Source organism: Grammomys surdaster, unplaced genomic scaffold (genome assembly GCF_004785775.1).
Source record: "Grammomys surdaster isolate TR1022 unplaced genomic scaffold, NIH_TR_1.0 140, whole genome shotgun sequence".
Classification (NCBI taxonomy): Eukaryota; Metazoa; Chordata; class Mammalia; order Rodentia; family Muridae; genus Grammomys; species Grammomys surdaster.
Window position 1 is genome coordinate 7,378,005 of NW_021604598.1, and position 17,153 is coordinate 7,395,157.

The window sequence follows — 17,153 nt, forward strand, 5'->3', positions numbered from 1 at the left end:
CCTAGCCAAAGGAGTGATCGACTTACTATTTTGTTAATTACTCCTTCAGCCTGCTCCCGTTCCCTTCCCTCCCAGCACCCAATATGAACATTAGGTCTTCTGTCATTTCCCTTGGGCTTCTGTTTATTCCCAGGTTTTGTGAAGTCTTTTGCTCTTTTCAGCACATATAATATTTCTTCTATCCACTCCAGACCACACGCTACAAGTTATAACAAGTGCAGAATAATAACACAAAAATAATTATGATTTTTAAAAACGTCCAACACCCAAACAAAACTATCCAATAAGAAAACAAACAAACAAAAAACAAACAAACAAACAAAAGAAAACCAGCCAGGCCACATAAACATTTAATACCTATGGATGGGATAGGTTACAAGTCCAGATACCAGACTGTGGAGGGAAAAAACACCTAACCTCCAAAGCAAGAAATAAAAGTGAGCACAATACACATCCAAGAGAAAATGCCCAGGAGGTGATACGCTCTGTCTTCTCTTCACTATCAAAACCCTGCCAGCTGTCCCAACGCCTTGAACATGCTCACAGTGACAGAGCTCTCTTGGATGACTCATGTCTCCATCCTCACCAAAGACCATATGTTTCCAAAGACCATAATAATCTAGACAGAAGCAAACGTGTTCTTCCATAGCCAACGCCTTCAATATTTCCTCCATGACATGTATCTAGTGTTAAATTGCTTAGTTGTTTGTCCACTTAATTCTTGGGGTTTTATTTGGTTTGTTGGTTTTGTTATCTCCTACCATAAGGTTTAGATAAATAAGTTCACTTTGCATTTTCAAAAAAGCATTACTGAACTCAGAATTTAACAGTAGAGTATACATTTAACATATATGAGGCCCTGAGTTCAATTATCAGCATCACAAAAAAGTCAAGAAATTTCTTTCTTAGATATCACAGAGGTTTTTTGTTTTTGTTTTTTTTTAAATAATGCTATGGGCATTTCATAAAGTCAAAACAAAAAATCTATTGCTTTTTGACTGGCAAGGGAAACATTCGTTTATAGAATGGTAACACAACAGACCATGTTTAGAGAGGCCATGATTTAGCATAGTCTTTGAAAACAAATACAGTGAAGAGAATATACTTCCCCACAACAACCACATAAAGTTTCATCTTGAGTTCAGGAATGGATTAAAACTTTGTTGTATACACCTGGTTAGCATGCCTATGGTTCCATGCTCAACTCCAAGGACCTCAGAAATAAAGATTAAAGGAAAAATTCTACTTTGGAGAGGAAAAAAAGATATCATCATTCTTTAAAACTGATGAAGTCTCAAACAGTTGAGCTTCTTGACTTCCTCAACAAATATGCCAAAAAATTAATTATGACAAGATACAGAAATTGTCTCTTAGTATCCTCAGCAACATCACCACCCTGCTCCAATTGTGGGTGGTGCTCTGCACTCTGTGTCCTTTTGAGAATTAACTGAACATGGCCAGTGCTTTCTCCTTTATCTCTACAGAAAAGGGAAACATTAGTCTAGAGCTTTTCATTCTCAAGGGCATTTATGTTGACCTCAATAGCACTGTGAACTGTGAGCCCATGTCCATACCCCTATCCCCAGTCCTGCAAGCACTCTACTGACGAGCCACACTCCAAGCACCATGTAAGATGGATTTTAACTCTGTATCTTGAGCAAAATTGAGCCAAATAATTGGGATTTTATAATACCTCATTCCTATAAACCTATGCTTTGGTGAATGCAGAGACTATGAATGTTTGATTCATTTCTGTATCCCAACATCTCATAACTGCCGGGCATTCAACATGCCCTCAATAAATGTCTACTGATTAAACAAATAACTTAGGCAGCTGCAAGGAACGAGCTGAATGCTGCGAAAGTGATTGCCTCATGACATGTGAAATAGAGGGCTTAAAGTGAGAACTCCGAGTATTAGGAGACGAGTTTCGCAACAAAATTCCAAACAAACAGGACCGGCTACCCTGAGATAGCAAACGCTGAGCCCGTGATCTCTGTGAGTCTCTGTGAAACCTATATAAGCTCCTTTTAAGCTGAGAGAGAACATACCTAGTTCAGTGCAAATATTCTAGAACTTCAGAGAGAAATTTTCAATAAACCTAGTTTCCTGGATCCTTTATGTGTTAGTGTGTACACACATCTGTCTTCATGCAAGTGTGAATGCAAACACAAGTGGAGGCTTAGGATCAGTCTCTGGTATTGAGACTCAGATACTCTACAGCTTGACTTTTAATGCAGGATCTCACAACGGGCCTGAAACTCACTATAAAGGCTGGCGTGCCTGAGAGCTCCAGGAGTGGTGGCATCTCTACACTTCAAGCAGATTCTCATGCTGACCTAACTGACTAAGCTAGCTCCCCAAACTTGTTTCATAGACCTTTAATTGGCTTTGTTATTTCTAATTCAAGCAACAATGAAAACCCAAATGGATCAGAATGTTTGGTCCCACCACATAAACGAAGTGTTTGTTGAGAGCCATTTGCTTGTTTCTCTGAAGCAGAGAGAGAGAGAGAGAAAGAAAAGCCTGCCTGCCAGGAAGAATCAGAAGCTGTTCAACCTTGTGATGGCAGGCTTCAGCAATGGTTGTGCATGAACAAAAATCCTCTGAGAGTTTGGGGATCAATGATGGACACCGTGGAAAAGGTGAGCACTCACAAAAGGTAAAAAGTACAGTAGGTAGTTCTTGAGAGTGATAGACATAGGAAAACACAGATAAGGCAGTGCAGAAAATGTAAGGGAGCTTGGAAAAGCTAAAAGTCAAAAATAAAAAGGAAAGAGGGGAAAGAAAAAAGATAGACCAAAAAAGCAACAAAAATGGGAAATAGTATCTGCTTTATGTGCAGATACTTGGGAGTGTGTTTTGAGCTCATGGGGCTAAAAACAAGGCAAACAGGTTTGCTTTGCTCACAGGCTTCATAGTAAATGATTGCTCAGAATAATCAACTGCTTGTATCTCATAATAAATTATTGGATAGTAAAAATAGAAAATTTGAACTTTTTTAAGGCCTAAGAAAAAATGTTTATGGAAAATGTTTGAGCCTTCAGGTCTGAGCCAGTTACCTGACCACACCTTGGACACTAGCTCCACATCCAGTCCCACAACATCCAGAAGCAGCTTGACTCTCAGGTGCTCTAACATGCCCAGGGTCAGAGGTGAGGAGACCACAACATATCCCCAACACCCCAACACTGGGAGTAACTGGGACCAGCAGGATCCAGGGACACAGAAATCCCCACTTCCGGCCAGTGTCATGAGTTCCTTCTGGTCTGAGCCAGTGTCTGGACCAGACCTTAGGCACTAGCTCCACTCCCAGTGCCACAACACGCAGAGGAAGCTCAACTCCCAGGCACTCTAACACTTCCAGAATCATAGGCTCTCAGGAGCTTGATCACACCATGATTTCAGGATCCCAGAGACAGTTTGACTTCCAGGAGCTCTGACACACCCAGAATCTCAGGATCACAGGATCACAGAATCACAGGATCACAGAGACAGTTAGACTTTGAGGAGTTCTGACACAACCAGGACCACAGGAGGAACAAGCTCGAGTCAGAGACAACAAAGGCAGGTAGCACTAGAGATAACCAGATACAGAGAGGCAAGCATAAAAACATAAGCAACAGAAACGAAGGTTACTTGGTGTCATCAGAACCCAGCCAGTTCTCCCACCATAGCAAGTCCTAGATACACCATCACACCAGAAAAGAAAGATTCTAATCTAAAATCACTTCTCATGATGATGATAGAGGACTTTAAGAAGGACATAAGTAATTCTCTTTAAAAAAAAAAAATACAGGAGAACACAGGTAAACAGGTAGAATCCCTTAAAGAGGAAACACAAAAATTCCTTAAAGAATTACAGGAAAACACAACAAAACAGGAGAATGAACTGAACAAGACCATCCAGGATTTAAAAATGAAAGTAGAAACAATACAGAAATCACAAATGGAGACAACTCTGGAGATAGAAAACCTAGGAAAAAGATCAGGAGTCATAGATGCAAGCATCACCAACAGATTACAAAAGATAAAAGAGATAATCTCAGGTGCAGAAGATATCATAGAAAACATTGACACAACAGTCAAAGAAAATGCACAATGCAAAAAGCTCCTAACCCAAAACATCCAGGAAATCCAGGACACAATGAGAAGACTAAACCTAAGGATAATAGGTATAGAAGAGAGAACAGATTCTGACTTAAAGGGCCAGTAAATATCTTCAACAAAATTATAGAAGAAAACTTCCCTAATCTAAAGGAAAAGATGCCGATAAAAATACAGAAACCTACAGAACTCCAGATAGACTAGACCAGAAAAGAAATACCTCCCGTCACATAATAATCAAAACTCCAAATGCACAAAACAAAGAAAGAATATTAAAAGCAGTAAAGGAAAACGGTCAAATAACATATAAAGGCAGACCTATAAGAATTACACCAGACTTCTCACCAGAGACTATAAAAGCCAGAAGATCCTGGAAAGATGTCATACAGACCCTAAGAGAAAACAAATGCCAGCCCAGGCTACTATACCCAGCAAAGCTCTCAATTACCATAGATGGAGAAACCAAGGTATTCCAAGACAAAACCACACTTACACAATGTCTTTCCACAAATTCAGCCCTACAAAGGATATTAGATGGAAAAGTCCAATACAAGGAAGGAAACTGCACCCTAGAAAAAGGAAAAAATAATCTTTTATCAACAAATGCAAGAGAAGATAGTCACACAAGCATAATACCAACTCTAATATCAAAAATAACAGAAGCAACAATCAAGTTTCCTTAATATCTCTTAATATCAATAAATTCAATTCCCCAATAAAAAGACATAGACTAACAGACAGGATACATAAACAGGACCCAGCATTTTACTGCATACAGGAAATGCCCCACAGTGACAAAGACAGACACTACCTCAGAGTAAAAGGCTGGAAAAAAGTTTCCAAGCAAATGGTCCCAAGAAATAGGTTGGAGTAGCCACTCTAATATCGAATAAAATTGACTTTTAGCCAAAAGTTATCAAATAAGATAAGGAAGGACACTTCATACACGTCAAAGGAAAAATCTACCAAAATGAACTCTCAATTCTGAACATCTGTGCTCCAAATGAAAGAGCAACCACATTCATAAAAGAAACTTTACTAAAGCTCAAAGCACACGTTGTATCTTACACAATAATAGTGGGAGACTCAACACCCCACTCTTATCAATGGAAACAGAAACTAAACAGAAAAACAGTGAAACTAACAGAAGTTATGAACCAAATGGATTTAACAGATATCTATAGAACATTTCATCCTAAACCAAAAGAATATACCTTTTCAGCACCTTGAGGTACCTTCTCCAAAATTGACCATATAATCGGTCATAAAACAGGCCTCAACAGATACAAGAAGATTGAAATAATCCCATGGGTCCTATCAGATCACCACAGACTAAGGATGGTCTTCAATAACAAAAAAATCAACAGAAAGCCCACATACATGTGGAAACTGAACAATGTTTTACTCAATGATAACTTGGTCAAGGAAAAAATAAAGAAATTAAAGACTATTTAGAATTTAATGAAAATGAAAGCACATCATACCAAAACTTATGGGACACAATGAAAACAGTGCTAAGAGGAAACTTCATAGCTCTCAGTGCCTCCAGAAAGAAACTGGAGAGAGCATACACTAGCAACTTGACAGCACGCCTGAAAGCTCTAGAACAAAAAAAAGCAAATACACTCAAGAGGAGTAGAGGGCAGGAAATAATCAAACTCAGGGCTGAAATCAACCAACTATAAAACACTATACAAAAAAATCAACAAAACCAGGAGCTGGTTCTTTAAGAAAATCAACAAAATAGATAAATCCTTAGCCAGACTAACCACAGAGCACAGAGAGAGTATCCAATTAATAAAATCAGAAATGAAAAGGAAGACATAACAACAGAAGCCAAAGAAATTTAAAAAATCATCAGATCCTACTACAAAAGCCTACACTCAACCAAATTGGAAAATCTGGATGAAATGGACAATTTTCTAGAAAGATACCAGGTGCCAAAGTTAAATCAGGATCAGATAAACCATCTAAACAGTCTCACAACCCCTAAGGAAATAGAAGCAGTCATTGAAAGTCTCCCCACAAAAAAAGCCCAAGACCAGATGGGTTTAGTACAGAATTCTATCAGACCTTCAAGGAAGACCTAATACCCAATTCTCTTCAAACTGTCCCACAAAATAGAAACAGAAGAAACACTACCCAATTTCTTCTATGAAGCCACAATTACACTTATACCTAAACCACACAAACCCAACAAAGAAAGAGAACCTCAGACCAATTTCCCTTATGAACATTGATGCAAAAATACTCAATAAAATTCTCACAAACCAAATCCAAGTACACATCAAAATTCTCATTCACCATGATCAAGTAGGCTTCATTCCAGGAAAGCAGAGATGGTTCAGTATACAAAAATCCATCAATGTAATCTACTACATAAACAAACTCCAAAAAAAGCCACATGATCATTCCATTAGATGCTGAAAATGCCTTTGAAAAAATTCAACATCCGTTTATGATAAAAGTCTCGGAAATACCAGGAATTCAAGGCCTATACCTAAACATAGTAAAATCAATATACAGCAAACCAGTAGCAAACATCAAACTAAATGGAGAGAAATTTGACGCAATCCCATTAAAATTAGGGATTAAGCAAGGCTGCCTACTCTCTCCCTATCTATTCAATATAGTACTTGAAGTTGTAGCTAGAGCAATTAGACAACAAAAGGAAGTCAAAGGGATACAAATCAGAAAGGAAGAAGTAAAAATATCACTATTTGCAGATGATATGATAGTATACTTAAGTGACATCAAAAATTTCACCAGAGAACTCTTAAACCTAGTAAACAATTTCAGTAAAGTGGCTGGATATAAAATTAAGTCATACAAATCACTAGGCTTTGTATACTCAAAGAATAAACAGGCTCAGAAAGAAATTAGGGAAATGGCACCCTTCACAATAGTCATAAATAATACAAATACCTTGCTATGACTCTAACCAAGCAAGTGAAAGGTTTATATGACAAGAACTTCAAGTCTCTGAAGAAAGAAATCAAACATGATCTCAGAAGATGGAAAGATCTCCCATGCTCATGGAATGGCAGAATGAATATAGTAAAAATGGCCATCTTACTGCAAGAAATCTATAGATTCAATGCAATCCCCATCAAAATTCCAACTCAATTCTTCATAAAGTTAGAGAAAGCAATTCTCAAATTCATTTGGAATAACAAAAAACCCAGGACAGTGAAAACAATTCTTAACATTAAAACTTCTGGGGGAATCATCACCCCTGACCTAAAGCTGTACTATAGAGCTATAGTGATTAAAAACTGCATGATATTTGTACAGAGGCAAGCAGGTAGACCAATGGAATATAATTGAAGACTTAGAAATGAACCCACATACCTCTGGTCACTTATTCTTTGACAAAGAAGCTAAAACCATCCAGTGGAAAAAAGACAGCATTTTCAACAAATGGTGCTGGTTCAACTGGAGGTCAGCATGTAGAAGAATGTAAATTGACCCATTCTTATCTCCTTGTACAAAGCTCAATTCCAAGTGGATCAAGGACCTCCACATAAAACCAGAAACACTGAAACTAATAGAAGAGAAGGTGGGGAAAAGCCTTGAACAAATGGGCACAGAGGGAAAGTTCCTGAACAAAACACCAATGGCTTATGCTCTGAGATCAAGAATCAACAAATGGGACCTCATAAAATTACAAAGCTTCTGTAAGGCAAAGGACACTGTCAATAGTACAAAACAGCAACCAACATATTGGGAAAAGTTCTTTACCAATCCTACATCTGATAAATGGCTAATATCCAATATATACAAAGAACTAAAGAAGTTAGACTCCAGACAAACAAATAACTCTATTAAAAAATGGAGAACAAAGCTAAACAGAATTCTCAAATGAGGAAACTTGAATGCCCGAGGAGCACCTAAAAAAATGTTCAACATCAGGGAAATGCAAATCAAAACAACCCTGTGATTCCACCTCACACCAGTCAGAATGGCTAAGATCAAAAACTCAGGTGACAGCAGATGCTGGCAAGGATGTGGAGAAAGAGAAACGCTCCTCCATTGCTGGTGGTATTCCAAGCTGGTACAACCACTCTGGAAATCTTTCTGACAGTACTTCAGAAAATTGGACATAGTACTACCTGATGACCCAGCTCTACCACCCCTGGGAATATACCCAGAAGATGCTTCAACATGTAATAAGGACACATGCTCCATTATGTTTAAAGGAGCTGGACCTCGAAGAAAAGCTGGTGCTGCAGAACTAGATCCAGGAGAATGTCATCATCATTGAAAATAAAAACCTAAAGTATAGTTGCAATCAAAGAAGTCTTGGCAATGTTCTGATATTTATAGTACTTTAGAGACCAGAAGCCTTGAGCCAGACCAATGATTAGTGGCAATGAGTATTTGCATGTAGAGCTGTGTGGGATAGATAGATAGATAGATGGATGGATAGATAGATAGATAGATAGATAGATGATAGATAGAGATAGATATATATATAGAGAGAGAGATAGATATACACACACATAAACACGTTGTCGTTTCCAATGCCACTACAACCAATGAATTTGCAATGGAGGAGTAGGAAGCACGGAGGAAGGAAAAGGTGAGTATGCTGTGGAGAGACGGTGAACCATATTGATATTTGAGGCCTGAGCTACTGCCAGAGGCCAAGTTGATGTTCACAGCCTGTACTGCCTCCTGAGGCCATGTTGATGTCTGTGGTCTGTGCTACTACCAGGAACCATGTATGGCTCTGTGGTCCTGCTGCAGTGTCCATGGTCCATATGGCCATACAGATGTTCAGACATGTTTGGGTCTATGGTTCTGCTGCAGCCAGAGGCTGAATTAATGTCTATGGTTCATGTTATCACCAAAGCCATGCAAATGTCTGTGGTCTGTACTGTCACCTGAAGCTATGTTGATGTCCATAAGCTGTGGTGCCATCAGGGGCAATATAGGTGTAAGTGGCTGAATGGCCACCTGATGCCAAGTGGTCATCCATGCTCCATGCTGTTACCAGACACCACATAGAAGTCATGAACCATGCTCCTGCTGACTACAAATGACAAGGAATCTTTTTCTGCAATTGTATTAATGACTTCAGTCTCACAGTTTGGAAAGAGAAACATAGAAGAATTCTGTCACAACCCCTACTTCACACAGGAAGCCATTAAAGAGAATTCTTTAAAACTGAGATAAGGATGCTGAAGTGTATCTCTCAATATAGATGGCTACTTGCAGGATTAGGGAAGGATTTACTTTTCTTTAAGGAGCTGCACACTGGGAATTTGACCATGCTTGAGTGGACACCATTAAACTGGACTTTTAGGGATGGGGAAGTAGATATGGAAAAAATGGGACGTAAGGGTGATTGAGGTGCACTATGTGAAATTCCCAAATAATCAATTAAAATATTATGAAAAAGTATTCCAAAAAACTGGAAAATCTGAAAGAAATTGATGAATTTCTTAGACATACTCAGCTTACCAAAGCTAAATCGAGAAGGAATAAATAGTGCAAATACACCTATACCATCTAATGAGACAGCTGTAATTAAAAATCCCTCAACCAGAAGCTGAAGAGACTACTCAATGGTTGAGCGCATGCTGTTCTTCCAGAGAACCCAGGTTCAGTTACAACATCTACGTCAAGTGGACCACAACCACCTCTAACTTCAGCTCCAGAGGCATGTGACACCTCTGGCAATCTTGGCACTGGTACTCACAGGCACATACCCACACAGAGACCTACAAATATATAGTTAAAAATAAATTGATTTTTTAAAATCTCCCAACTATAAACAGTCCAGGGCCAGATATATTCAGTACATAATTCTAACAGGTCTTCAGAGAAGAACTAACAGCAATACTCCTTAAACTATTGTATAAAATATAAAATGAAGGACCACTTCAAAATTCTTTTTACAAAGATAGTGTTACCTGATGCTAAAACCAGAGAAAGATAACAGAAAAGAATATGAACTAATGGTTCTGATGAACATGAATACAAAAATTCTCAATAAAATACTTGCAAAGTGAATTCAAGAACACAGCAAAAACATTAACCACCATAATCAAATCAGCTTCACTCCAGAGATGCAGGAATGATTCAACATGTGTAAATGAATAAACATTTATGCCGGATCAGAAGGTCCCCACAGACCAGCAGAGACCACCAGGAGTCCAACTCATATGCACAAGCAAAGAGTCTTTATTCAAGCTTGAGCTCGGACCCTACAAACTCTCCAGTACAGTGAATGGTACAGAAGGTCTTGAGCTGGCAGTTACATGATTGTGGGATTGTGTAAGGGTATTCTGGGTCATGACTGGACAGTTGCCTAGAACTCCGAGACTCTGCCTGAAAACTGGCAAGAGTTCGGCGCTCCCCCAGAACCCAAGGGTCCCGAAAAGCAGTCTAGTCTCCATAGAAATACATTTTTCAGTCACGTAGGACAGCCCCTCCCAAAGTTCACAGGTAGAGGGTGTGACTAGAGGCCTCAGGCCCTAGGGATTTACATACTAATGAAGGCCAGAGGACGGAGCAAATTAAGCATGCCTCGTCAGATCCTCCCCCAATCCTCCCCTGATCCTCCCCCTTTCTTCCTCACTATTTAACTCGGGACTGCCCTAAGTTTTACGGAGGTACTTCCAGATTCATCCACCATCCGCCATGACAATAAACCCTTTGGGAACCAAGGACTTCCTCATGTCATTGGGGCCTGCTGCCACCAAAGCCTCCAGGCCGCTAGAACCACAGACGTTCCTCCTGCATGTGGGATCCACAGCAGCGTGGAAAGCCTCCAGACTCCAGGGCTGCAGCCCCCTATATTTTTCCCCACACATGAGAGGTTGACATTTGCTTGACACGTTTCTATTGGCTAGTAATGATTTCAGCTTGGTATTAATAATGGCTGCTAGCTTAATCAATCTACTTTAGGTATTAGATATTTTCCCCTTAAGAGTGTACTGGTTGTTGCTAGGGGTAGAGTAGCTGTTTGCCCAGGGAAATTGTGATTGTTACCAGGGTGACATGGTTCCTGGAACCATGGTTGGGTTTTTTCCAGTAGCTGAGTTCATTCAGAGGGTAAGTTAATCATAAAATGGAGTCTGAAAGCAAAATGGAGTTTGTAATGTTATGGGGACCCTTCAAAACATAATCCAGTATATAAATAAACTCACAAAAAATGTTAGATGTAGAAAAGCCCTTGACAAAATCCTAAGTCCCTTCATGATAAAAGTCCTACGAGATCTAGAAATCTCAACATAAGGACAATATGCAGCAAGTTTATTGGCAATATCCTGCTAAACTGAGGAAAACTCAAAGAATTTCACTAAAATCTGGAACAAAATAAAGATTCACCCCTCATACCTCACACATGCTACAGTCTGTTCAACAGTTTTGAAGACTTACCTAGAACAATAAGACAAGCAAAGTCAATAAAGGGAGTACAATTAGAAAGAAAGAAGTCAAAGTATCTTGATTTGCTTATTTTATACTTAAAAAAGCTGAAAATTCTACCAGGAAATTTCTGCAACAGATAAACACATTCATCAAAGTAGCAGTACACATGTTGACAGACAAAGCAAATCAGTAGCCTCCTTATACAGAAATGAAAAACACAAGGAAAAAAGGAGTGACAATATCATTCACAATAGCTTTAAAATGACTTAGAATAAATCTAATCAAGGAAGTGAAAGATTTATGTAATCAAAAATTTTAGACTCTGAAGATGAAATTGAACAGGGTACTAGAAGATGGAAAGGCCTCCCATGCTCATGAGTAAGTAGGAAAGTGTGAAAAGGACTGAAAGTACTTTATAGATTCAATGCAATCATCATCAAAATTCCAACACAACTCTTCATGGAAATAGAAAATATAATCTTTTTGAAAAGCACACAGAAGACCCATGATAGTGCTGAGCATGGTGGCTCACACACCTTTAACCCCAGCACTCAGGATACAGAGGCAGGAAATCTCTGTGAATTCTTGAACAATCACTCATCATCAAACCGTTCAGTCATCAAGAAAGCATTCCACAGGCTTACTTACAGGTCAATCTATTGGGAGAATTTTCTCTTGAGGTTTCCTCCTCCCAGATGATTTTGCTTATGTCAGGTTGACAAGAAGGCTAACCAGCACAATAGGCAGATGGTAACTTGTGGGAGAAGAATCAGTTTTCTTTAAGAGTGACACTCTTGGTAAGTAAACCATACTCAGGTAGAAGGCCACACATCTGAGAATACATGGCCAGGACACAGTGTATTTACTGGGTAAAATAAAAGGAGGGTAAAAAGTTGGGTGGAAAAGGGGATTATATCTGGAAAAGAAAAATCCTTGGTCAGATTTCTGAACAAATCTACATGTAGGCTTGTCAATCATTTCATGAATATATCTCTAATGCTGCTTGCCCTCTTCTCTTAAAAATGACTGAAGATACAGAAAAAAAGTAATTAATTTCCAAGATTTCCAGAGATTTTACAGTCAACAGATTGTGCTGTTCCAGGCACTGTCCTGAACCTGCCAGGAACAGTAGCCCTGTAATGAGAAGGCACCAGCCTCCAGCAGAGGCTCATCTCATAAGAACCTTTTTGCCCTTCAAGGGATAAGGCTTTAAGGGATTGCCCTTCACAACTCTAGAACTATTCACCAACCCCAGTGTGGCCAATACTATTGAATATGCAGTGTTTGACTCCTTCTCTATGTAGTCTCCATATGCTCACATCAGTACCCCAAACACAGTGCTAACCACTTGATCTCCCAATATAACCAGCTACATCAAATAATTCCCTTCCTACCTCTCAGAAAGAGAATTTAGTTAATTGTTCATTTTGACTTCTGGGATGAATGGTAAGACTTGATTTTGGAGACACCCCTAAGTTAGTCCCTCATAACCTAGAATTCTGATAACAAAGTCATCTGAAGAAGCCAATGATGATGAAATGTTAATTACAGCATCATTCTTCTGCTAGAAAGTGCATATATAAAGATGAAAAATGTTGAGGGGTGGATGTTTGGGACAGCAGAGAAGTCTTGACTCATAATCAAGAAAGTAATCTATGTCTAGCATTTGGCTGCTTCTAGGAAGAAATTATGAATCAGTGTTATCTTTGGGTTTCCAACAGGCATCAAGCAGGAAAAGTGTGGAGGAACATTTCTGAGTAGTGAGAAGTGGATACAGGGTTTTCAGTCTCAATGCTTTCTTTAGTATAGTGTGGGTGTGAAAGGAACCTGTATGTCCATTCCAAAAAGTTCAAGATCTCCATCTTATGTCATTTATAGAAAGCTCTATCTTATATAAAAAAGGCTTTAATTGTTTCCAGTTCTTAGCTTATGGAAAACTTTTACCTGATGAAAATACACTTTGAAGCTGAGCATGGTAGCACACACCTGTTAATTCGATTTAACAGGTAGAGGCTGGACAACCATTGCCTGGTTTACATAGCAAGACTTTGTTCAAAAAAGAAGGAGAAGGATAAGGAGGAAGAGGAGGAGGAAGAAGAAGAGGAGGAGGAGGAAGAGGAAGAAAAGAAGAAAAATTAAATTCTCCTCACCCTTGCCTAAAGGAGCAAATCCTCGTAGATTTTAATCTATGGCAGAACCATCTCAGAAAGATCATCTGCTAGTTTTTAGCTTCTCCTAGATGGCTTCTGGCAGGGTGAGCCAACTAAGAGCCCTGGATCTGGGCCTGGATGGAAGCTGAGTTGGTCAGTTCCTCAGCTCTCTTATGTCCCTAGCAACAGAGTCAGCTCTCCTGTGCTGCCCAAACAAGGTAGGGATCCTGCTCTCCTGAGTGCTACAGCCAGTGAGTGACATGAAAAGCTCACTTGCCTGCCACACATAAAGCAGGGGAGGGAGAGACCTTCTCTTTCTTAGTAAGTGTGTTTACTGATCTTAAGGTGATAGATACGGAACCTGGGAGTATAGAGCCTAAAATGAGATGGACTAAAGTCTCATGCAATAGTCAACTTGATTTAGAGAATCAGACAAGTTAAGAGAATCACTTAAGTAAATATGCAATCATGAGGACAAGCTACACATAGCAAAAAACCCATGTTTTTCCGTACAGGCATATAAATAAATGACAATAGCCTGTTGTGATGAATAATCCACATTAAACTCACTCCTATCACTACACCTAGAAGGTGCACAGTAACACATTCTAAGATAAAGGTTGTGTTTAGGAAGAAACTGAAGTCACACGACTCTGGTTTTGTTTCCTGGGAGTTTCCTCACAAGCACTCAGAATTTCTCTCACACAAATCCATTCTTTGACCATATTGCTACATCTCACCAGCCAATCTACTTCTTCCTTCTTTCATCCCACCTTCATACTTTCCCTGGAACACTTAGAACTGGTGGTCAACCTCAACTGTAGGGAGAGCAATCATCCATTCCAACATCCCTCAAGGTTTACCATCCCACATACTCAAGAGGGTGGGAGCGGGGCTTAGAATGCACTCAGATTGTTGTATGAGAAGAACTTCTCAGGAAGTTATGGTGGGAAAACAAAAACGATGGTAGTTGTCTGTATAATTAATTCTAAAGGCCTCAGTGACCTCCCTGACTACCAGCACTCCTGGCACCAGGGCTTCTGTTAAATAACCTATGGCTACTAAGAAATGCTGCCTCTTTAACCTACACTGCGTGTTCAGACCTTGTGAAGTCTGGTCCATTTCCAATGTTGTATTAGCATTTTCCTCTTGTCTTTAAATCTGGTTTTATATAAAGATAGAATTACCAACATTCTTCTGCTGTAGGAGACTTACCTGATCACTACAGGGAACCCCAGGACTCAAAAAGATTCAGCCAGAAACCTCACTGACATTTCATCACATTTATGATTCCATTCATATACACCTCTCCAAATGACTATGCTGGTTATGGGAATTTCATTTTGGTCCACCTACTCTTTCTCTTTCCCTGGTTCCTGAAAACATTTTCTCAATTCCAGGCAAAAGCCATTTAGCTGTCAGTTGAATTGCTCTTTTTCTAGCTTGTGGCAGCTTTTGCTTTTCCTTCAATAATCTGTTTCTGTTTAAGTATTCAGTATCTGTACTTGAATTCTCCCAATGATGAGCTCAAGAACTATGGGGACCATCAGGTCCAGTGACAGCCAGGTGTAGGAAACCATGCTGAGTATTGTGTCCCATTTGTTAGCCTGGCTTCTTCCTTGTGGCCTCTGAAATTTCTTTTGTCAGTTCACTTTTAGCAATCTCCTCTAGCACCGCTGGAATCAAAATGTCTGTTTTTTCCTACAGTCATGGAAATAGGATCCTGTGTTTTCTTATTGCTTTTATTTCAGTATTCTCTCTGTCCCTCTTGCAGCAGCTAGAGTCCTTTTCCAAATGGATCTCTTTACTTGCTTAGTATGTTTGAGACCCTAGATTAGATCCTAGCATTAGAAGAATTGGGAAACAGTTGTGATCAAGCAGCACACCTCTTTGAAGCTTACAAGGGTGCTTGTCCTAATTTTACTTTCAATCGCTGTGATAAACACCATAACCAAAAGCAACGAGGAGAAACAGATTTATTTGGCTTACACTTCCATGTTGTAGGCCATCACTGAGGGAAATCAGGGCAAGAACTAAAAAAGAAACCTGGAGGAAGGCATTGAATCAGATACCATGAAGGAACTCTCCTTACTGGCTTGTCCCTGAGACTCACATTTGGCTACGTTTCTTATACTACCCAGAACCACTTACCCAAAGATGGTACCACCCACTGTAGAATGGATCTTTCCACATCAATCATAGTTAAAATTGTGTTTGTCTAGAAAAAAAAGATCATTCTGTTGGTAATCAGGCATCTCTACCACCTGCCCCAGTGACCCAGCTACAGCAGGATATGTTATCACCAGCTACCAAAATGTGATGCCTTCCCATGTATCCTTCTCCTATACATACACTCATCCCCTTATAAAAGGCCAGTTCCTCCTCTCCCCCACCTCCCCTTCCTCCCTCCACCCTCACCCCGAGGCAGCCTCTGTATAACCCTTCCTCAAAAAACCTCCCAGGTGAGATCTGCCATATGGTGTGACTTTATACCTCCCATTGCCTAGATCATAACACATTCCCCTGTATCACTGAAGGCACAAAGGTAAGAGACAAGTTACTATAGCTTTGTCACATCTTGGCTATACTGCAAAAGATGAAAAAAAAAAAGTCACTGTCCAAACATGGCGTCACCTTGAGTTCTAGAAACAAGAGCCACTTACACAATAGACCATCCCACCACCACCTCCACCCTCGAGGGGGTGAGGGCAATTATCCATGATATGAGTGCTGTACCCTGGGAAGTACTAGTTTGTTTTTCCAAGCAATAAGACTTCTTTGTCAAGCTAGAACTGAGACAGTGGTTTTAGAGGTTTCACCTACATCAGATTATGCAGCCCTTGCCCTTCCACCTCATTCTCTTTTTATCTAACAACGAAACTCACATCAGTAGCCCTAAAACAGACTTGAGGGTCACTGGATTCCTTTATCTATTCATGTTCTTGATGTGTCCAAGTTCGGTGAATCTCATTTCCTTCCTAGTTGCCATTACTGTCTCTCTGAAAAAACACACTGGAACAGACAGCTAAATCTAACTTTCTGGAGTTCCTAGACCTCAGGCTTTTACCTTTAAAAACTCTTCTTACAACTTTGTCAAACCAAATAAGAAGAAAACACCTTTTGGGTGTTGGCCTCTTGCAGCTAGTGAACCCTGAACAAAGAAAAAAACGGGGGTGGAGGAAGGAAGGAAAGAAGGAAGGAAGCAAAGCAGTATTATGTGTTAGGTCACAAAACACCTCCAACTCTCTAAACTCCAAAAAGACAGTCCAAATACCCAGAAATGAGTTCGACCTGGACTATAGAAGGATTTCTGAAAGGTTAGGTAAAAGCCAGCAGTCCACAGGAACTTATGAAACTTGTTCCCCTCTACCAAAAAAAGTCTGTCCCTTACCTCTGGCAGAAGAGACAAATGGCTATCTATGACCCCTATCAGCATCTCTCTCAACTTTCTCTCTCTCTCTCTCTCTCTCTCTCTCTCTCTCTCTCTCTCTCTCTCTCTCTCTCTCTCCCTCTCTC